Source organism: Bactrocera tryoni, unplaced genomic scaffold, assembly GCF_016617805.1.
Source record: "Bactrocera tryoni isolate S06 unplaced genomic scaffold, CSIRO_BtryS06_freeze2 scaffold_11, whole genome shotgun sequence".
Classification (NCBI taxonomy): Eukaryota; Metazoa; Arthropoda; class Insecta; order Diptera; family Tephritidae; genus Bactrocera; species Bactrocera tryoni.
In genome coordinates this window covers 11,428,073-11,450,517 of record NW_024395824.1, presented here as the reverse complement: position 1 = coordinate 11,450,517, position 22,445 = coordinate 11,428,073, and the positions used below count along the sequence as shown (strand labels likewise).

At 39.2% G+C, this 22,445-nt stretch overlaps 1 protein-coding gene across 1 annotated transcript in view; it reads right to left on the bottom strand.

Annotated features, from left to right (window-relative positions):
* The window catches only part of LOC120779468 (probable cation-transporting ATPase 13A3), a 102,986-nt gene extending 81,578 nt beyond the window's left edge, over window positions 1-21,408 (bottom strand). Inside the window, exon 1 of the mRNA XM_040111732.1 lies at window positions 21,390-21,408. The gene's annotated coding sequence lies outside the window, so the exon portion shown is untranslated. The remainder of the gene's footprint in view (window positions 1-21,389) is intronic.
* Between the last annotated feature and the right edge of the window lie 1,037 nt (window positions 21,409-22,445).

Here is a 22,445-nt window from a genome sequence, read left to right as displayed (position 1 = left end):
ATTTTGATTTTTAATAAAATAAGTTACAGGTAATTAACTCATTTATGTCTATTTCTATAGTTTACTTCGGGTCAGCCAATAATCTATTTAAAATCATCCTCAAATAAGACAGGAAAGAATCAAAGTTTAATGTATTGAGTTTATGTGGAAAACGTCAACCAGAGGAACGAAATTCATAATATTACGTATTTGAGGTTTACAAATATATTTTTTTTGTTTCATATTCAGAGCTAAGCCATTAATATAATTTTAAAATTTGTATGGAAACTTGTCCACTTAATTTCATGGAAATATCACACGTGTTAAAACTGAACTGGAATGTCGGAAATCACTATACTAAGTATACAGGGTCTATTTTTTGCATGAACCTTTACCATTGCTAAGATATCTTAAATCTATTTATATGTATATACTGTAATCGTCAAAACAAAGTAAACGGCAGTTCTAACAATATCAATTTGTTTATTACAACGCAAGCTTTAATACAATAATAAAAGTTTTATTATAGAATTCAATGCCTATATTATAAGAGTTTCACTTAGTATAAATAATACAATGTGGGTTCCAAAGTAAACAGAACTTAAAAAAAACGGAACAAATGGTTTTTTCGGCAAAATCAATTTATTTTATTCAAAATAGTCTCCTTCTGCTTCAATACAGCTTTTTGCACGGTTCAAAATCATGTCGAACGAGGGTTTTAGCTCGTTGGCCGGTATGGCCGCCAGTATGCCAGTGCAAGCCTTTTCAATGGCCTCACGTCTGCATAACGCTTTCCTTTCATGGGCAAATGCATTTTTCCGAAAAGGAAGAAGTCGCACGGTGACATATCAGGTGAGTACGGGGAATGGTTAATGGTTAAAATATGATTTTTGGTCAAATATTCGGTCACAAGCGTCGATCAATGAGACGGGCAACGTGCAACAAACGCCAATTTTCATCTTCGCGATATTCGGAGCGAACACGTCGAATACGGCGCACCAAACGCTTCAAAACTCCAAGGTAGAATACCGCATTAACGTTTTGGCCGGATGGAACAAATTCTTTGTGGGCAATAACTTTGGAATCATAAAACCAAATCAGCATTGTATTCATTTTTAACTTCTCCATGCGAGATTGAGTTTCGGCTCGTCCGGTGCCTTCTATTCAGCACTCTGGCGTTTCGTTTCGTGATTATATTGGAAACACCACGTTTCGTCACCAGTCAAAATATTGTAAAGGAAGTATTTGTCCTTTTTGACGTCTTTAATGATGTCCTTCGAATGTTAGATTCTGAGCAATTTTTGGTCGTCAATCAATTTGTGCGGAACAAACCGTGCACACACCTTTCATAAGCCTAAATGTTCGGTCAAAATGCGATAGATCGATGTTTTTTAGATGTTTATTCTATTTCCATGAATTTCAAAGATGATTTCTGCTGATTTGTGATGAATTCACGCACAGTTTTCATGGAACTTACGGTGATCACGGATTTTGATTGGCCCATATGTTGATCGTCATTTACGTCCTCCCAACCACTTTGAAAACGTTGAAACCACTCGTTCACTCTGCTACGAGATGGGCAATCATCGCCATAAACTTGTTTTATAAAGTTTCGGTAAAAGTTTTACCAATTTTAAAACAAAATTTAATGATGGCGCTTTATTCGAAGCTCATTTTCGCACCGATAACACAAACATACTGACACTTAAAACGCAATAACTTCATTTCCAATCGATGAAATGTCATGAAATTCTCACTGGACAATCGATACAGTTAGCAGATTCTAACGCACCAGTCGACATATAGATGGCGCTACGAGGCGCTAGTTTCAAAAAGTTTGCTACTGTCTGTTTTCTTTGGAACGCACCTTATAAACAAAAACTAAATACTGCCAAAAATAATTCATTTAAACTAAAAATTCTCTCGTTTTTTCGCGTAAAAAAAAAGTAAACAGAGTTCTGTAAAGTTCAAATCTACGTACATAAACTAAATTAATATTAATTTTATTATTTTGTTTACTTTCCCTTGAACTTCTGGACTTCACTTACTCTTCTAGGCATATATTCTGCAACATTTTTCGTAAATTCTGCGGAGATTTTGCTCCATTCTTCAATCAAAGCCTTATTTAGGTCGTCCTTGCTTGAAATACCCTTCTGCCTGATTATGCGGTAAACGTGCTCCCCAAATGCTCGATAGGATTAATGTCGAGGGTCTGTGAAGGGTTATCCGGAGTTTTGGTGTTCGATATAACAGCCACTCACTAACAATTTTGGACTTGTGTTTAGGATCATTCTCCTGTTCAAAGATCAAATTTCCTGAAAGGCCTAATTTTTCAATGCTTTGAGCAACGTTATTTTTTTAAAATGTTGAAATAATCCAATTTGTTAAACGTGGACTCAATATAAATCGAATTCCCAACATCAGATGCTACCATACAGCCCCAGATCATAACCGCCGTAAGGCGCTTTGGTCGGCCCGGTCGTGACAAATTTTGAAGTCTGATGTTTACCATGTTTATCAATAAGTTTTTTTATTTTGCAATAGTGTCTTTCAACTATTTCTCTGATTTTACGTTTGCTTATTTGTGACGCTCACAGTATACATATATAAAAGAAAGTCGTGTTAGTTGCACTATTTATAACTCAAAAACGGCTGAACCGATTAGACTGAAAATTTGTGGAATGGTAGCTTAGAACCAGGCGACATCCGTCCATAAATACTTAATATATTGGTTATACTTATTATTGCTCCTGAACAAGGCAGTTTTTTAGGACGAACCCATCAGATATTTTTAATATCACAACAAACACTGGCATTGGCATTTTCGTCGTCAAGGCATCGCGGCCACAGGGTTTGTTCGGAAAGTAATAGGACTGAGTCGGTTTAAAAAAATTATTGAACCAAGCGTTAATATTCTTTAAAAACTTTCAAAATAGGCTCCTTCTGCGTCGTGCCGCTCGGAAGATTGTCCCGGGATCATAAAAGGTCGTAAAATATATCCCTTCCGCCTTTTTGTCTTTTGAATTTCGCGGCTATTTTTAAAGCGCTACAGAGCTCGTATCTGGCTATACTATACATCTTTGAAAGGTCTTGACCTAAAGTACAAAATGACGCTATGTATGATTAGTTTGGATATTGGCTTCAACAATTATAGACGTGTAAACATGGAGTTCACTAATGCCGAAATTCGCGCAATTTTAAAGTTTTCCTTCCTCAAAGGCAAATCCGCTAGAGAAGCGTTCTGTGAGATTAATGGTGTTTTGGGGGGATGGTATTCTATCACTTCGAACTGCCAAGGAATGATTTCGAGGATTCAGAGCGGGTGCAAATGACACCATGGATAAGCCAGCCGGCGAAAGACTTGTCACGACGAATACCGATCAAATCAAAGAAAACATTTAGTAAGACCGTCATGTGGCATCTCGTTACATCGCCCAAAAGATGGAAGTTAGTCACCAAACCATTTTAAACCATCTGCAAAAGGCTGGATACATAAAAAAGTTTGATGTTTGGGTGCCGCATGACTTCACGCAAAAAAACCTTCTGGACCGAAGGCCAGGAAGGTTTTGCTGTGTGTTTAGTGGGATTGGAAGGGAATCATCCACTATGAGCTGCTCCCATATGGCCAAACGCTTATTTCTACCATCTACTGCGAACAACTGGACCGCTTGAAGCAGGCGATCGACCAGAAGCGTTCAGAATTGGCCAACAGGAAGGGTGTAGTGTTCCACCAAGACAACGCCAGACCACACACTTCGTTATTTACTCGCCAGACGCTACGGAAGCTCGGATGGGAGGTTTTATCACATCCACCACATAGCCCGAACATAGCGCCAAGTGATTACCATCTGTTCCTGTCCATGGCGAATTCCCTTGTTGGTGTAAAGTTGAACTCAAAAGAAGCTTGTGAAAAGTGGCTGTCCGAGTTCTTCGCAAATAACGAGGGGGTATTATGAAGTTGCCGTCTAGACGGAAACAGATTATTGATCGAAACGGCGCATATTTGAACTAAATCCGATCACTGTTACACTTTTTATAAAGCGGAAGGGAGATATTAGACAACCTAATACTTAGAGATCCATGACTCGTAACCTGTGATTACGTTATTCAAAAATTGGGCGTCAGTTCCACACATGTTCAAAGTTTCTTGGCACACTTCCACTCGACACAATTTCTGTGCACTTTTGGGACCATCTTGGTGCACATCTTGCGCATGTGCAAGAATGTGGGCAATTAAACGAATACTTAGTGGACGGTCGGGGTTCAAAAACTTTGCGCGCACGAGTCACATTGTCAGTGTTTGTCGAAGTCGTAGGTCTCCCGGCACCACAATTTAACCGTCGCATACTGCATTAATTGCTTGTGATTTTTTCGCACAATTTTCAACCAGTATTTAGCAAACTCAAACGATCGCTCTGGAGAAACAATTTTGTCCTTAACTGTTTTGAAGATTGGAAAAAACGTTGGCACAAGTTTATTGGGCAAGTAGGATTACTTTGAAACATAGATTTTGAAGAATAACTTAATAATTTTAAAATTATGAAAAAAATGTAACTATTTTTTGTCATATTTAATAATTGCTAATTATTATGTTTTTTTATTGTTATTTCTTACATAAGATTTGATCATTATTGCGTTCAAAACTTAGTTTATTGGTTATGAAGAAAATTACAAATCAAATATTTACAATTTATGTTGCTCCAATCAATAGAATATCTGTTGAAAATCCCCGAAAATATATCTAACGCCTTTTTGTCGAAAACTTGAAAACTTAAAAACACATTCAATAATTAATCAGCAACAGAACCACAATTTGCGAATAATCCAATTTCATGCTTTGTAGCTCTTCTTTACTTCTTACTTTCGTCTTATAAAAAGCAACAAAATATTACAATGTTGTCTACGCTGAACTGAATTAATTTGATTGCGTTTTTGGCACGACTGTTTGTTCTGATTTAATCATACTCGTTGCAGCTCTCTGGTCGGGAGTAGTTAAGCCTGAGAGCTATTGTTTCCGCAAGGTGATCGCAACAGCTACCGCTCGCTTCGTCCCAGCAGGAAGAGTTGCGGAACTCTGCCCTAATTTCCCAGCCGAATCAGCTTTCGCTAACGAGAGCGACACTATACGCCATGCTGATCCCGGTAATCATAGAATAAGGGACTTTAATATATAGATAGAGCACCTGAAGGCCTGTAACCTCTCTACCGGTGTGAGTAAGATTTGGACTACTGTCAAGGCTTTGTCTTATCCGAGGAGACATGATGATCGAGTTGAAATTCAATTCAATGTCCATTCATGAGCTATTTTAACGTCATAAACGCCCAAATGGTACATGGCCTTAACCAAAAACCACCCTGCGAGAAGACGAGTGTCTGCCGCTACACCAACAACAACACGATCCTCGTAGCGTTTTCCAAAAATCTACGCTCCCTCCAGAACTGAAGAGGTTGACTATAAACTACCAAACATTCGTACTATATCAAGGTAAGAAGTCAAAACTGAGAAGAAATAAACAACTTCCGCAGAGTGGTGTCTTCCGACAAGCACTGACCGCTATTCTCAGTGGAACTATTGACACCTTCACCGACTCTTTTCCCGTGAATTGGCTTCTTGGAGCTCGAGTGAGTTGCCGCGAGAAACGAGAGTGACCCTTGCGCAGCTTCGTTCTGGATACTGTTGCAGGTTAAACTCCTTCCTGTCCAGAATAGACCACGACATATCCAATATATGTCCTGCGAGCAATGAGTCTCCGCATGACACTAGCCATCTTTTTGCGTGTCTCACCAACCCCACACATCTGACACCCTCTCCCTTTCTTCCGCTAAATGACGTCGACGATAACTTAGATAAACCTCAGTATCCTAACCGGGAGTAGGTAAACGCTAAAACAACAACAAAAACAACAGCTGCGTAGATCATATTGTGCGGAAGGAAGAGAACACTCCAGCTTGGAAGGTTTTCTATTCAATACCCGACAGTGGAAGCAGAGGATGAAAAAGACCTCCACTCCATTCGAGAGATTAGGTGGAGAACGAGCTGGCTATACTTGGTGTCTCAAAGTGGCACCAAATAGGCAAAAGTAGAAACTACTGGTGGCTGTTGTTTACTCGGCTATAATCACATAAGCGCTGTCTACACCAGTAAAGAAGAAAAAGAAGAGATTTTTTATTAATAAAGAATTGTGTTATTTTTCTTCCTAACATGGAAGCGGTAGTGGATTTAATTATGCGGGAGGGCATATCGATAGTTGCGGTTCAAGAAACCAAGCTAAACAACCCCTCCGATGCAAGGTGCAAGTTTTAACTTCTTACGTAACGAGCTCGAGCGAGGTATTTAAGGCTGTCTGGCCATCATTTTGTACCACACAAGGCATAGCTATCTGATCCGACGATATCCAACTTGAAATCGTATATATAAAGCTGAAACGTTATTTCGTTATAAAGTCCGAGCCAGGCACTCTTTTAGTCCTGGAAAAGGTCCTAACCAATGCCTTTATTGCAAAATCGACATGGATTTTACAATATATGTTTATATAAATAACTCATGACCGGCTGAACCGATTTGGCTGAAAATTGGTGAGGAGTTAGCTTGGAACCTCGGGACAATCACGTGCTACTTTATATTTAGGTTAAAAGTCAAAGCATTACGTATGTAAAAAATATATATATACTTCAAATCATAAGCATTTGTTCAATATTCATATAAGAATTATTTGAATATTTTTTACTTCAAAAAACAAAGTATCACAGTTACTGTCTCGGTTTTACTTACAGTAGTTCCTGAAGAAGAGAAAGTTGAACCATAATTTGAGATAGCTCTCAGGCTTAACTACTCCCGGCCAGAGAGCTGCAACGAGTATGATAAAATCAGAACAAACAGTCGTGCCAAAAACACAATCAAATCAGTTCAGTTCAGCATAGACAACATTGTTAATCAATTCGTGTAGCCGCCAGCGTCAACTGACCTGATGCAACACGAACAATCTGTTCTTCGGCAATCACGATTGTGTAAACGTATGGCTGGCTTCGGTTGCAATTGTATCATGTCTGTTCATAGTGTTGCGACGATTGTTTGAATTGAAATGAAACTTTGGTTAAACTATAAGTAAATCTTCGAATAAATCTACGAGTACAGCAAACAACAACAATTTTCTGCTGGACCGATTTGAATCATGTGTGGCAAAAAATGTATCAGCTTTGAAAATGTGCGCATGTTACAAATTTTCGAAGCGTAAACAATGGAAATTCCATCGAGAACGTACGTACATACATATATACATACATTTGTTGTATGTATGTACTGGATGGAATTTCCATTATACATATAACATATGTACATAGAACAAAAATGCACTAGTAAATCAGTGTTTAGGGGATGATATACAAACCAAACTCTGTCGATCATTTCAAACATTGAAGGATGAGGTTGCATCACTTTGGGTATTTTCTGCTGATACGAACGTTCATAAACAAATCAGGTATAAGCTGATCGCTAGTGATACAAAGTTGTTCTCTATCGTTGATTTTAAGACAAACAGTTCGCTTCGTGTACATGAACTGAACTGACAGAATCAGACAGAGTAACAGATCAGTACTTAAGTATAAACAAAAATTTATTACTCATTGCAGTTGCAATATATATTTAAGTCAGCAATCTAGAAAACCCTCATTTGCTAGCAAAGATTAAGGTACTAATATGTGTCTGCAAACCAAATAAATTCGAATGCCATTGGTGATATTACCGGTAATTGCTCGTTAATTATTAATAATTATAACCTGGAACTCAAATGATTTTCTCAAACATAAAAAAGAATTAGAGACATACCAGCTCCATATTGAAAAAAATTGATATTTGCCTTATATCAGAAACCCATTTTACAAAGTTCAAAAACTACAAGACATATTGCTCGAAAAATAAGTATTACTGCAATATATTGTCCACCTACACGCAATATCAAAAAGGACTTGTATACAGAACTGATTCAGAACCACTATGGGAAATTCAATTCAATGGGGTTCAAGAGTTACGACACCGAAGGGGAGAAAGCTATGAAACACCGTTGTCAGTGCATTCCGCTTACTACGTACAATAGTAGAAAAAATACCGTTAGAATAAAAGATTGTTTTTATAGAATTGTTATAGTTACCATAGACAACATTAATCGTTTTTGAAATAGGAACACACTTTTTCAGTATTTCACAGAATTATAATGTCTTCACAGCAATGAAAAATAATGTATACGTATATATTCTCTTCATCTGGAGAATCTGTCCATATATACCCTTTTTCAATGGGGTCGTATATCTCATACAGCTCATCGTTCCATCGAAAGCGATATTCGTCGTGGGCAAAGCGCAAAGGACCATAAATCTTTCGCAGAACTTTTCTCTCGAAAACTCGCGACGTCGACTCATCAGTTGATGTCATCGTCCAAGCCTCTTCACCATATAGCAGGACGAAAATTCTGAGTGACATATAGAGTTTGGCTTTTGTTCGTCGAAAGAGGACTTTACTTTTCAATTGCTTACTCAGTCCGAAGTAGCACCTGTTGGTTCCCAAATATACGAAACTATCTACAACTTCAAAGTTATGACTGTCAACAGTGACGTGAGAGCTAAGTCGCGAGTGCGTCGACTGTTTGTTTGATGACAGGAGATATTTCGTCTTGCCCTCGCTCACTACCAGACCCATACCCATTTGCTTTGCGTCCTTGTCCAGTCTGGAGAAAGCAGAACTAACGGTGCGGGTGTTGAGGCGGATGATATCAATATCATCGGCATACACCAGCAGCTGTACACTCTTATAAAAGATTGTACTTGCTCAAATTATTTTCTCCAGCGGCAGATTGAAGAAGTCGCACATTAGAGTCGCCTTGTCTGAAACCTCGTTTGGTATCGAACGGCTCGGAGAGGTCGTTCCTGATTCTGACGGAGCTTTTGGTGTTGCTCAACGTCAGTTTACACAGCCGTATTAGTTTTGAGGGGATACCAAATTCAGACATCGTGGCATAAAGGCAGCTGCTCTTCGTGCTGTCGAAAGCAGCTTTGAAATCGGAGAAGAGGTGGTGTGTGTCGCTTCTCTTTTCACGGGTCTTTTCCAAGATTTGGCGCATGGTGAATATCTGGTCGGTTGTTGATTTCCCAGGTCGAAAGCCACACTGATAAGGTCCAATCAGTTTGTTGACGCTGCGCATTAATCTTTCACACAATACGCTCGATAGAACTTTATAAGCGATGTTGAGGAGACTTATCCTACGGTAGTTGGCGCAGATTGTGTGGTCTCCCTTTTTGTGGATTGAGCAGAGCACACTTAAATTCCAATGTTGTTGTTATAACGGTTATCAATCCCCGTCAGGATAGTAAGGGTTAGCTGTGTTGTCGTCGACGTCATCTAACGGGAGGCCCAGGAAACGTGCTGTTTCGACGGTGTCGGACCAAGGGGAAAAGGGTGTTAGATAGGTGGGGTTGGTGGGGCATGCGAAGAGGTGGTCAGTGTCATGCGGAGACTCGTTGCATGCCAGACATACATTGGGTATGTCTGGGTCAATTCTGGATAGGTAGGAGTTTAACTTGCTACAATATCCAGAACGAAGCTGCGCTATGGTCACTCGCGTTCCTCGCGATGGGTGATGGTTTGACTCCAAGAACGCCAATCACGGGAAGAGAGTCGGTGCAGGTGTTAATGGCTCCACTGTGAATGGCGGTCGGTACCTGTCGGAAGTCAGTTGCGTCCGAAATACGGTCGGCGTACTGTACGACGATGCTCCTAGGAGGAGGTTCCGCTCCAAGCAGATGGCTGCAAGGATGATTTCGACGAAAACATCCCAGCAGGAACTGCTTGGAGAGGAGTTCATTATGCTCCTTAACCGGGAGCATAAGCGTCTCTCTGTGTAAGTGTTCGATAGGAGACATCAAAAGGCATCGCGTCCTGGTCCGGAGTGCAGTATTCTGGCAGGTCTGGAGTTTTCCCATTTGCGTACCACTGCATATAGGTGTTGCGTAGTTGAGGACCGGCCGGCGAATTGCCTTGTGTGTTGCCAACAACGTTTCTTTGTCTCTTCCCCCATGTGCTGCCGGCTAGCGACTTGAGGATTTTGTTGCGGCTTTGGACCTTGGCAATAATCGCGGTCGTATGGGGAGAGAAGTAGTATAGACTATCGAAAGTTATACCTAAAATATCAGGATTATTTAAAGTCGGAATTTTCACGCCATTGCCTTCAATATTAAGCTTAAGTCTATACTCCTTCGTCCAGTTCGTAAAAATGGTCGCTGTGGATTTTGTGGGGGAAAGTGTGAGGTTCCGTGCAATAAGGAAACGAGAAAGGTACGAGAGGTAGCTGTTTACCTTCAACACATGTCATCGATTCCATTGCCCGACGTCAATATCGTACAATCATCTGCTTACGAGGTTATGGAAACCCCCTCTGGTGGCTGCGGGAGTTTCGAGATGTAAAAATTAAACAGTAGCGGGGAGAGGACACCACCCTGCGGAACCCCCTGTTTAATCCTTCTAAGTTTGGATGTTTCACCTCGAAATAGTACGGAGGATTGACGACTGTTCAGGTAGTGCATGGTCCACCTCTTTACCCCTGGAGGAAGCGTGGTTTTCTCAATGTCCTGCAATAGCGGTGTGTGGTTGACTGTGCCAAAAGCTTTTGACAAGTCCAAAGCTACGAGGATCGTTCTCTCGCAGGGTGGCTTCTGGTTGAGGCCACGAACTATCTGACCGGTAATTCATCGGCCCCCGCCGCTTTGTTGTTCTTCAGGCGGGTAATTGCTATTCGAAATTCTTCATGGTCGGGTAATGGAACGTCTGCTCCATCGTCATCGATTGGGGAATCGGGTTCGCCTTCTCCTGTCGTTTTGCGTTCACTGCCATTCAGCAGGCTGGAGAAGTGTTCCCTCCATAATTTAAGTATGCTCTGGGCATCGGTCACTAGATCACCTTTGGTCTTGAAACCTTCTGTAAGCCGCCGCATTTTTTCGTAGAATTTTCGAGCATTACCCTGTCGGCCAGCTTATCAAGCTTTTCGTACTCACGCATTTCGGCCTCTTTCGTTTTCTGTCTGCAAATGCGTCTCGCTTCCCTCTTCAACTCTCGGTATCTATCTCATCCCGCACGTGTTGTGGTTGTTTTTGTTGTTTTAACGGAAATCTAATCCCCGTTGGGATGGTAAATGTCATTTGTGTTGTCGTCGATGTCATCTAACGCACGACCAAGGGCTGTTCTTTCGGCGACCTAACCCCGTTTGGATCGGTAAGTGTTAATTTGTGTTTGTCGTTGTTGTTGTGGTCGATCGTAACGTTGCGAGGTAGGCAGTCTGTTTTCTCTCCGCTGCGACACGGCACTCCTCGTCGTACCAGCTGTTTTTTTGCACTTTCCGAAAACCAATGGTTTCGGTTGCAGCTGTACGTAAAGAGCTTGAAATGCCGTCCCACAGTTCCCTTATACCGAGTTGTTGACGAGTGCTCTCAGAGAGCAGGAGTGCAAGCCGAGTAGAAAATCGTTCGGCTGTCTGTTGTGATTGCAACTTCGCGACGTCGAACCTTGCTTGTGTTTGTTGACGTGTGCTTTTTGCTGCACAGAGGCGGATGCGAATCTTGGCTGCAACAAGATAGTGGTCCGAGTCGATGTTAGGGCGGAGTGAATGATAGTACTCCCAAGGTTGAAATTTAGAGCATGATAAAATTTTAAAATTTTTTTCTCATAAGCTACTAGAGATAAATCGATGAAATTTTGCGAAGTCAAAGAAATATGATCGAGCTATATTATAGATATTTTTCCACGATCCATTTGTTTAAATAATAATATTTTACATAATTTTTGGTTATACAATTGAAATTTTTAAAGTGTTCTTCACGCTAAAAAAAAATTTAAAAGTATGTAACACAACGCGGAAAATATTCACCTTTAATAAGCTCTAAATTTTAACCTTCAATAACTTTAACAAAAAAAGAATTTTTACGAAATATTTATATCACTGGGTATGCCTCTGATCCCCTTCCTAATGAACTGCTAATTTTCAAACTGGGAGATTTTTCAAAATTTTCGTAGACCACTTGACGTGGTTTGACCCTATATAAAGGGACAGTGGTTCGGAAATACTTTTTTCATCTAAATAGATTATATATGAAATATAATTCAATAAATATAGATAGAGATAATTTATATATTTATTTTTTTGTTTTGCATTGGCGGTCTTCGGCATCGCTTCACAAAAATAACACTGGTCGATCCAACACCGGGGTATTCAGAATTCTTTTATATGGAACTTCTTTCTGCACTGGCGGCTTTCGGCAGCGCTTTAAAATAATAACCCTAGTCGGTTTAAGACTGTGGTGTTGAGAGTTCTTTTGTGTTGAAATTCTTTCTGCACTAAATAATAATAAAGATGATACATAGAAAATTTGTTGATTCTTTTTTCATTATACAAAATGTGGCAACACTAATGTTATTTTTGCCATAAATGTAAAGTCACAAATCTTTTGAAACTGTAGGTGCGCTAAATAGTTATTAAAGTTAAGTAAAATTTAGATATATTACAATGTGTACAGTCTAAATAAAAATATATTAATTGAAAAATGTGTACAATTTGAGTCAAACGTAGTGAAATAATGTGTATTACTTTCACAAATTTTTGAATTTTAAATGCAAATATCTTGAAAACTATAAGTCAGAGATGGGTATATCTGTATACATTTTTTAATCCTATGGTGTTCATCCATCCATCCGTTCCACCAAATGGCGGCGCCAAAAGAATGGTAAGGTTGCCCCGCTATACATGGCATCAGTGTTTGAAATTGAATTGTGTACCATTGATTCAAGCAGTGATCGGTTTCGAAATATCGATACTCTCGATATTCGAGACTGGTGAGAACTGATAAAAATGAAAAATACGTTACAAAATAAAATTCCATTCCTTACTTGATATTAGTACTTAATGTTGATATTAAAAAAAAAATACCCTGGTTGGTGCAACACTGGGGTGTTCATGATTCTTTAGTGTCGAACTTGTTTTTGCAATGGTGGACTTCGGCCGCACTTCAAAAAAGTAAGCCTGGTTGGTTCAACATAGGGGTGTCTATGGTTCTTTCGCATAGAACTACGAGGTTATGGAAACTCCCTCTAGTGGCTGTGGGAGTTTCTAGATGTAGAAGTCAAACAGTACGGGGGGAAAGGACACCACCCTGCGGAACCCCCTGTTTAATTCTTCTCAGTTTAGATGTTTCACCTCGAAATAGTACAGATGATTGTCTACCGCTTAGATAGTTGATGGTCCTTCAGTCTTCAGTCCTGGAGGGAGCGTAGTTTTCTCGATGTCCTGCAGTATCGTTGTGTGGTTGACTATGTCAAAAGCTTTCGATATGTCCAACGCTCTTCCGACTTTCCACACATCGTGAATTTGAAGAGATAACTTACTCCCGGCGCGCCTAGATGCTTTAGTATAAGTATGTTGATTCCATCACGGCCAATGGATTTAGATGTTTTCGATTTGTTGATGGCATTCTGAAGCTCCTCATCGCTGAAAGTGGCGCGAAGTCGTTTGGCATTTTGCGCAGCGTACTTCTTCGGGTCCGAAGAGGCATGACCATTGAATTAAACTTCTCGGTCGTCATGTCTCTTCGGGTTAGACAAAGCCTTGACAGTAGCCCAAAGCTACCGGTGCTCTACCATCCGTCCGCTTATGATGGTTTATCATTCGCCGAATCTTCAAATTGCGATCCCTTATTCGAGGATCCCCGGGATCGGCATGGCGTAAGGTGTCGCGTTCATTAGCTAAAAGGGCTGATTCGGCTTGGAAATTACAGCGGATTTCCGCAACTCTTCCAGCTAGGACGAAGCGAGCAGTAGCTGCTGCGATCAGCGTTTGAAAAACTACGCTACTCTCGTAGCATTTCATTTTACTCTTGCTACCGCTCTCACTTTGTTGGGAGCCTTGGCATAACAATGTAATGTATGTGCTCTACTCTGCTCCGAGTTTTGTTAGGTAAAAATCTACAGCTGGAGCGGGAGCAAAAAATTAAATTCTGCGCTATGCTCTGGCGTAGCGGTAGCAAAAAATTGGGAGCGGTAGCACAGCGGAACTAATGAAAATTTTCATGTGCTACAGCTCCCGCATGTGTTTGTTGTTTGTTGTTTTTTTTTTTCTTTTTTGCTATTTTCTGTCATTTACAAGAATAGTACAAGTTGGTATATAAAAGAAAGTCGTTTATAACTCAAGAACGGCTGAACCGATTTGTCTTAAAATTGGTGGGGATGTAGCATAGAAGCAGGGTAAGGAGAGATAGATCCTATCTTTATGCTAAAATTCAATACAACTCATAAATACAAAAATTATATTTCAAATCATAAGCATTTGCTCAAAATTTATGTAAGAATCATTTGAAAATTTTAGTAATTCAAAAATAGAAAGAAATACATAAGTAAAAATTTTCATATCCAAACATGCTTAGTATATGGGTTATACTGATTTTGCTCCTTACCCAGGTAGTTTTTTTTTTTTAAGACGAACCCGTCCGATATACAGTCAAACCTGTATAAGCGAGAGTTCAAGGGAGCACAATTATATTCTCGCTTATAGAGGTTTCTCACTAACCCGAGTGCGATAAATTAACAACAAATAAAATCTATTGAGAAGAAAACAATACAAAATCAATGATAAGAAGTTCCACGAAATTAAGAATGGGTAATAAAATAGCAGATGTTAAATTTGTTATTTGTTTTGTCATTTGTTACTGTATATATGTATCTTCTATGTATGTATGTATTTTTATTGTAGCTGTAGTTCCTCATATATAATATTCATAAATAAATAAAGGTCGACTGTCGCTTATAGAGGTATAGATAAGTAGCAGTCTCACTTACGGAGGTCTATGAGGCAAAAACGACTCTCTCTTACAGAGGTTTTTGTTTCTCACTATTAGAGGAGGAAGCTTAAATAGACGCGTCCTAGCTATTACTCTCACTTATAGAGTTTTCTCACTAATCCAGTTCTCACTTATCCAGGTTTGACTGTATTTAATATCACAACAAAAAATGGCATTGAAATTTTCATCGTCAAGGCACTGCAAATACTTTGCTGGATTATTGGTCAAGGACGCAAATGCATTCATAACAAACCAAACGCGATATCTAACATAAAGATATAGCGGAATAATTGGAGTGTTGATAAAAAGGTTTATTATAATTTTAGATATACAGAAATCTTTTCGATTCTTTGCAATATACATTGAAGTATGTATATGCGTACAAATATTTTCTGTTATGTACTCAATGTGCGATGCCATAAAATACCTCTGATCTGTAGGAATTTAAAGATAAAAAATCAGGATTGTAGTGTATTTTCTATGGAAAATTTTTACATGCCTCGGTCCAGTTCTTAATGTTAATATTTAGGGCAAAAATTTTCAGGGAATTTTTTTGGGGGTATTTCCAAGGAAATTTCGTGACGGTACTGAAAAAAAATAATAGTTCAAAAAAAAAAAAACACCCTAATGTATATAAAAAGGGGGAAAGTACATGTAGTTAAAATTAATTTCGCAAATTCATAGTAATTGAGTATTGTAATACATTTGGAATAGATGATGTTTTGGTAATATAAAAATGGTAAATATTTTACATAATAAAAAAAAAAATTCATACTTTATTCAATTATTGTCTAATACACTTTATTAATATATTTCTTAAAATATTTGATTTTAGATTTATAAAGTCACTTGACGCAACAAGTGCCAAAATGATTTCCATAACATTTTTTTGATTGAATTATTCAATTAATTCAAATATTATGACAGAAAATAGCAAAATAGCAAAAAAAGAAAAAAAAACAACAAACACATGCGGGAGCTGTAGCACATGAAAATTTTCATTAGCTCCGCTGTGCTACCGCTCCCAATTTTTAGCTACCGCTACGCCAGAGCATAGCGCAGAATTTAATTTTTTGCTCCCGCTCCAGCTAAAGTTTTTTACCTAACAAAACTCGGAGCAGAGTAGAGCACATACTTTACATTGTTATGCTAAGGCTATGCTATCGCTCCCAACAAAGTGAGAGCGGTAGCGATTGCATAGCAATAATTTTAGAAATTTTGCTGCTACGGAGTAGTAAATGAGAACCCTGGCTGCGATCACCTTGCGGCAACGACGTTTGCCAACGCATACGTCCATAGGAATGGGTAGAGCGTTGAAGGTGCTTTCAGTAAATTCTGTGAAGCCGGCCCAGTTAGCTTTGTTAAAATTAACGAAGGTACGGTTGTCCACAGAAACGAAATCGGGAGGTTTCTCGACCGAGATAATTATGAGCAGGTGATCTGATGCGAGAGTTAGCGTAGGTCGCCAAGTTATGCTTTTTATCAAATAGCAAAGGTCATATCGGAATTTATCAAGATGAAGAACATTTTGAAAGATTTTGCGTTATTCCTAACACGATAATGAATTTTGGGAAAATGTTCAGCAGAGCGGATTTTCTAAAAAAAATACTCCATTTTTGTTGAGAAATATCTTAAAATTTTTGTTTTTAAACTTACTACAACAATACATAATAATAATTTGTTTGTTTTAATTGAAAAAGTGCTATCTTTAAACATATACTTTCCAATCATTCACTCACACTTTTTGATAATGTTAAATGTATACTTTCGTTCATTCATTTACATCATTTATAATGATGAGTTAATTTTTATTTATTTATTTTTTAATAAAAATAAAGAAACTAAAAATAAAACAATTGTGTCAATATTATACGCGATATTATAGCACCACTGTATATTAGAATGGGGACTATTGATCAATATACTGATCTTTTCGAATTATCGATACTTTCGCTATTCGGGCCTTAGCGATACTCGTCAAAAATCAGAAATACATAATAGGAACTTTATGATTTATTATAGTTAAAGTCGCAGTGGAACTCCAATCTGCAAGCAAAAGAATTTTGGATTGATCAGATTTGTTGTTTTTTTGTGAAGCGCTGCCGAAAGCCGTCGGTGCAGAAAAAAATTCCAAACAAAAGCGTCAAAATTACGATTCTTTTGGCACCGCGATTTGATGATACGGGTGGATAGAGGAACATTAAAATATATGTGCACATATACCCGCCTGAGCCTAATAGTTTTGAGACATTTGTATTTAAAGTTCAAAAATTTGTAAAAGTAATACACGCTATTTCAGTATGTTTAACTCAAATTGCACACATTTTTCAATTAATACATTTTTAATTACTCTGTACACATTGAAATATATCTATATTTCACAAACCGTTGTTGGATCGACCAGGGCTATTTTTCTTGAAACCCGGAGGAAAGTCGCCAACGGATTAACAAATTATACGCGAAATATTATATAAATTCCTCCATTTATTTAATAATATATGAGATATAATTCTTACGAGTGAAACAAAAGATGGAGTCACGTGTAGAAGTTCACGCAAGTGAGGAAAGTTCTCTGATCGCCATTCAATTGGGAGTGGCCAGAAACGATTCTTTTACACATGGCTCAAGCAGCTCACTACTTCCGGTCTTTGACCAAGAAGATAAAGATAAGAACATCCGTTAGAAGGCGAGCTAATGTGAGAAGGCGAAACATCCCCCACATAGGGTTGTGCGCTGGGTTTGGGACCCGCCACGTAAAAAATTCTACCAATGAAAATTAGCAATCAGCCTCGGATGAGAGAGCCCCCTTTTGATGACGACCGTGGCAAACGAAATAAAAACAATGAATTGAGGGCATGTACCTGGAATGTCCGGTCCCTTAATTGGAAAGGTGCCGCATCTCAGCTGGTTGATGTCCTCGTAAAAATAAAGGCTGACATCACCGCCGTCCAAGAAATCCGATGGACGGGACAATCACAGAGACGAGTAGGTCCTTGTGACATATACTACAGTGGCCATATAAAGGAGCGCAAGTTTGGTGTAGAATTCGTGGTGGGAGAGAGACTCCGTCGCCGAGTACTATCATTCACTCCGGTGAATGAACGTCTAGCCACAATCCGCATCAAAGCGAGGTTCTTCAACATATCGCTGATTTGCGCCCACGCCCCGACGGAAGAGAAGGACGATGTGACCAAAGATGCCTTTTATGAGCGGTCGGTAAATTCAGCCTCCACGACGAAACATCCCCAAATGGGTTGAGGCTGATTGACTTCGCTGGGGCCCGAAATATGGTTATCTGTAGTACTAGATTCCAGCATAAGAAGATTCATCAAGCTACCTGGCTGTCTCCAGATCGAAAAACTACCAACCAGATCGATCATGTTGTGTTAGACGGAAGACACGTCTCCAGTGTTTTAGATGTGCGTACGCTCCGGGGTCCTAACATCGACTCGGACCGCTATCTTGTTGCAGCCAAGATTCGCACCCGTCTCTGTGCAGCAAAAAACGCACGACAACAAACACAAGGAAGGTTCGACGTGGAGAAGCTGCAATCACAACAGACAGCCGAACGATTTTCTACTCGGCTTGCACTCCTGCTCTCTGAGAGCACTCGTCAACAACTCGGTATAAGGGAACTGTGGGACGGCATTTCAAACTCTTTTCTTTACGTACAGCTGCAACCGAAAACATTGGTTTTCGGAAAGTGCAAAAGAACAGCTGGTACGACGAGTAGTGCCGTGTCGCAGCGGAGAGAAAACAGACTGCCTACCTCGCAACGTTACGATCGACCACAACACGTGCGGGATGGGATAGATACCGAGAGTTGAAGAGGGAAGCGAGACGCATTTGCAGACAGAAAACGAAAGAGGCCGAAATGCGTGAGTACGAAGAGCTTGATAAGCTGGCCGACAGGGGTAATGCTCGAAAATTCTACGAAAAAATGCGGCGGCTTACAGAAGGTTTCAAGACCGGAGCATACTCTTGTAGAACCCCCAAAGGTGATCTAGTGACCGATGCTCAGAGCATACTTAAATTATGGAGGGAACACTTCTCCAGCCTGCTGAATGGCAGTGAACGCAACGCCAGAAGAAGGCGAACCCGAGTCCCCAATCGATGACGATGGAACAGACGTTCCATTGCACGACCGTGAAGAAGTTCGAATAGCAATTACCCGCCTGAAGAACAACAAAGCGGCGGGGGCCGATGGATTGCCGGCCGAGCTATTCAAACACGGCGGCGAAGAACTGATAAGGAGCATGCATAAGCTTCTTTGTAATATATGGTCGGACGAAAGCATGCCCAACGATTGGAATTTAAGTGTGCTATGCCCAATCCATAAAAAAGGAGACCCCACAATCTGTGCCAACTACCGTGGAATTAGCCTCCTCAACATCGCATATAAGGTTCTATCGAGCGTATTGTGTGAAAGATTAAAGCCCACCGTCAACAAACTGATTGGACCTTATCAGTGTGGCTTCAGACCTGGAAAATCAACAACCGACCAGATATTCATCATGCGCCAAATCTTGGAAAAGACCCGTGAAAGAAGAATCGACACACACCACCTCCTTGTCTATTTCAAAGCTGCTTTCGACAGCACGAAAAGGAGCTGCCTTTATGCCGCGATGTCTGAATTTGGTATCCCCGCAAAACTAATACGGCTGTGTAAGCTGACGTTGAGCAACACCAAAAGCTCCGTCAGAATCGGGAAGGACCTCTCCGAGCCGTTCGATACCAAACGAGGTTTCAGACAAGGCGACTCCCTATCGTGCGACTTTTTCAACCTGCTTCTGGAGAAAATAGTTCGAGCCGCAGAACTAAATATAGAAGGTACCATCTTCTATAAGAGTGTACAGCTGCTGGCGTATGCCGCTGATATTGATATCATCGGCTTTAACACCCGCGCCGTTAGTTCTGCTTTCTCCAGACTGGACAAGGAAGCAAAACAAATGGGTCTGGCACTGAACGAGGGCAAGACGAAATATCTCCTGTCATCAAACGAACAGTCGTCGCACTCGCGACTTGGCACCCACGTCACTGTTGACAGTCATAACTTTGAAGTTGTTGATAGTTTCGTATAGTTGGGAACCAGTGTAAACACCACCAACAATGTCAGCCTGGAAATTCAACGCAGGATAACTCTTGCCAACAGGTGCTACTTCGGAATGAGTAGGCAATTGAGAAGTAAAGTCCTCTCTCGACGAACAAAAGCTAAACTCTATAAGTCGCTCATAATTTCCGTATTTCTATATGGTGCAGAGGCTTGGGCGATGACAGCAACCGATGAGTCGACGTTAAGAGTTTTCGAGAGAAAAGTTCTGCGAAAGATTTATGGTCCTTTGCGCATTGGCCACGGCGAATATCGCATTCGATGGAACGATGAGCTGTTCGAGATATACGACGACATTGACATAGTTCAGCGAATTGAAAGACAGCGGCTACGCTGGCTAGGTCATGTTGTCCGGATGGACGAAAACACTCCAGCACTGAAAGTATTCGACGCAGTACCCGCCGGCGGAAGCAGAGGAAGAGGAAGACTTCCACTCCGTTGGAAGGACCAAGTGGAGAAGGTCCTGGCTTCGCTTGGAATATCCAATTGGCGCCACGTAGCGAAAAGAAGAAACGACTGACGCTCTGTTGTTAACTCGGCTATAGTCGCTTAAGCGGTGTCTACGCCAATTAAGAAGAAGAAGAAACAAAATTGCTTTTGAACCATTGACCCTTTATATAGTAAACAGAAAAGCTGTTGACCTCCTCTTTCACGAAACGAATTTTTCATTTTTATTAATTCTCGTTCAGACTCGAATATCGCGAGTATCGATATTTCGTAACCGATCACTTCTTATATCAATAGTACCCAATTGAATTTACAACAGTGGTGCCATGCAAGCAAGCAAGCATATCGTGTAAATTCATATTTTTGGGTTTTTATGACAAAAAATCATAAAAATAGGTCTTGCACCATATATATTTGTAAAGTAGAATTAAAAACAAGAATTTTAAGGGATTTCCCGTAAAACTTGGTGTTTGTTTTCAAAAACTAACTAACTCGTTTGGAATATGGTAACACTATTATTTGACAACAAGTAACACTTATTGTTATTGGGCGTGTTATAATATTTATGTAAAATATAAAATGCTTATTTTAAGCAAATATCTAAAAAATTAACAAAAAATAAAGATGTAGAAATATTGCAGTAAAGTGTAAGTGCATAAAAAGTGCATAATATGAAAGAAAAAGTTACTATAAATCGAGAAATTGCAAAATTAAATTTGGGAAATTTTCAAATTTAAATGCATATATCTCGAAAACTATAAGTTTGCGGCGGCTATAATTATATATTATCTTAATCTGGAGCATCAGCCCTATCCAACCATACCACTTTTAACCCTGAAATCGTGGGATGGTATACTAAAGCCGACCCATTTCTGGATTCATTGATATTTCTTAAATACACTTATTCGTGTCTCCACATGACCTACTCTCCTAAAGCAGACATTCACAAACACTTGCTATCTTATTTTACTTATTATATATTTACACAAGCGAACATTCTATTATTTATATCGTAAACGTTTTCATCACTTATCACAAAGTCATAAAAAACTCCCTATTATAATATACATAAAATATTATTCTTAATAACTTCTTTTCAACATTTACGGCACAAATTAATTCACGAAACAGTCAGCATAACGACGATATGAAAAATTAATTACCCTGCTTCTGCATTCGCAACATAATTTGTCTACCTACTACCAATTCATACCAAAAGGTCCGCAATATTTTTCTGTCGGAATTTGTTATCTTGACAAATCTTTACGAATTCGCAAGGCGTATATAGAATAAGGGTGCTCGCCTTTAGAGCAATTCAAGATTTCAGGTCTTTGATACAAAATTTATTTGATTGGTCATTTCTGTGCTCGCTTCTGCTCTGTTTCAAAAAGTTTTGACACGATTCCGATTACTTTGGCGGAGGGGTAAAAAAACCGAATTTCCATATAAATGGGGTATCTACGGATAGGGGAGCTCCTCCAGAGGAGGAATATCCAAAAATAATGTAAAAATTACTAATATTTTTTAAAATATTCACGTTTAAAAATTTGCACTAAGAAAACATGATATTTCTCTATGTTTCACAAAATTTTTTCACATTTTTTACTTTGTATATTTAAATACACACTCTAAGCTTTGAAATAAGCTCACATTTCACATTTCACATTTATTTTTCAATTTTTAAGCTAAATTTTGTAATTTAAAAATCCCTTGTCAAATTCATGGCTGATAAGTTCACAATGTTTATATTTACGAGGAAAACCAGCTTTGCCACACCTTAAAAACCAAAAGTGAAGTATTTTTTCAGCGTTCCACAGCGTTTTCTTTGGATGCACTTTCGAGTGTATCTTTTTTCTTTATTAACTATAAAAAATATAAAGAATATTTTTCAAGCTAAAATTCAATATGTGAACACTTTTCCATATACATACATATATGAATATATGAATAATATGTGATTTATATTTAATAAACACAGATAAGTAAAATCGAGTGATAATATTATATATATGATTGTAATATAACATTTATACATATTACA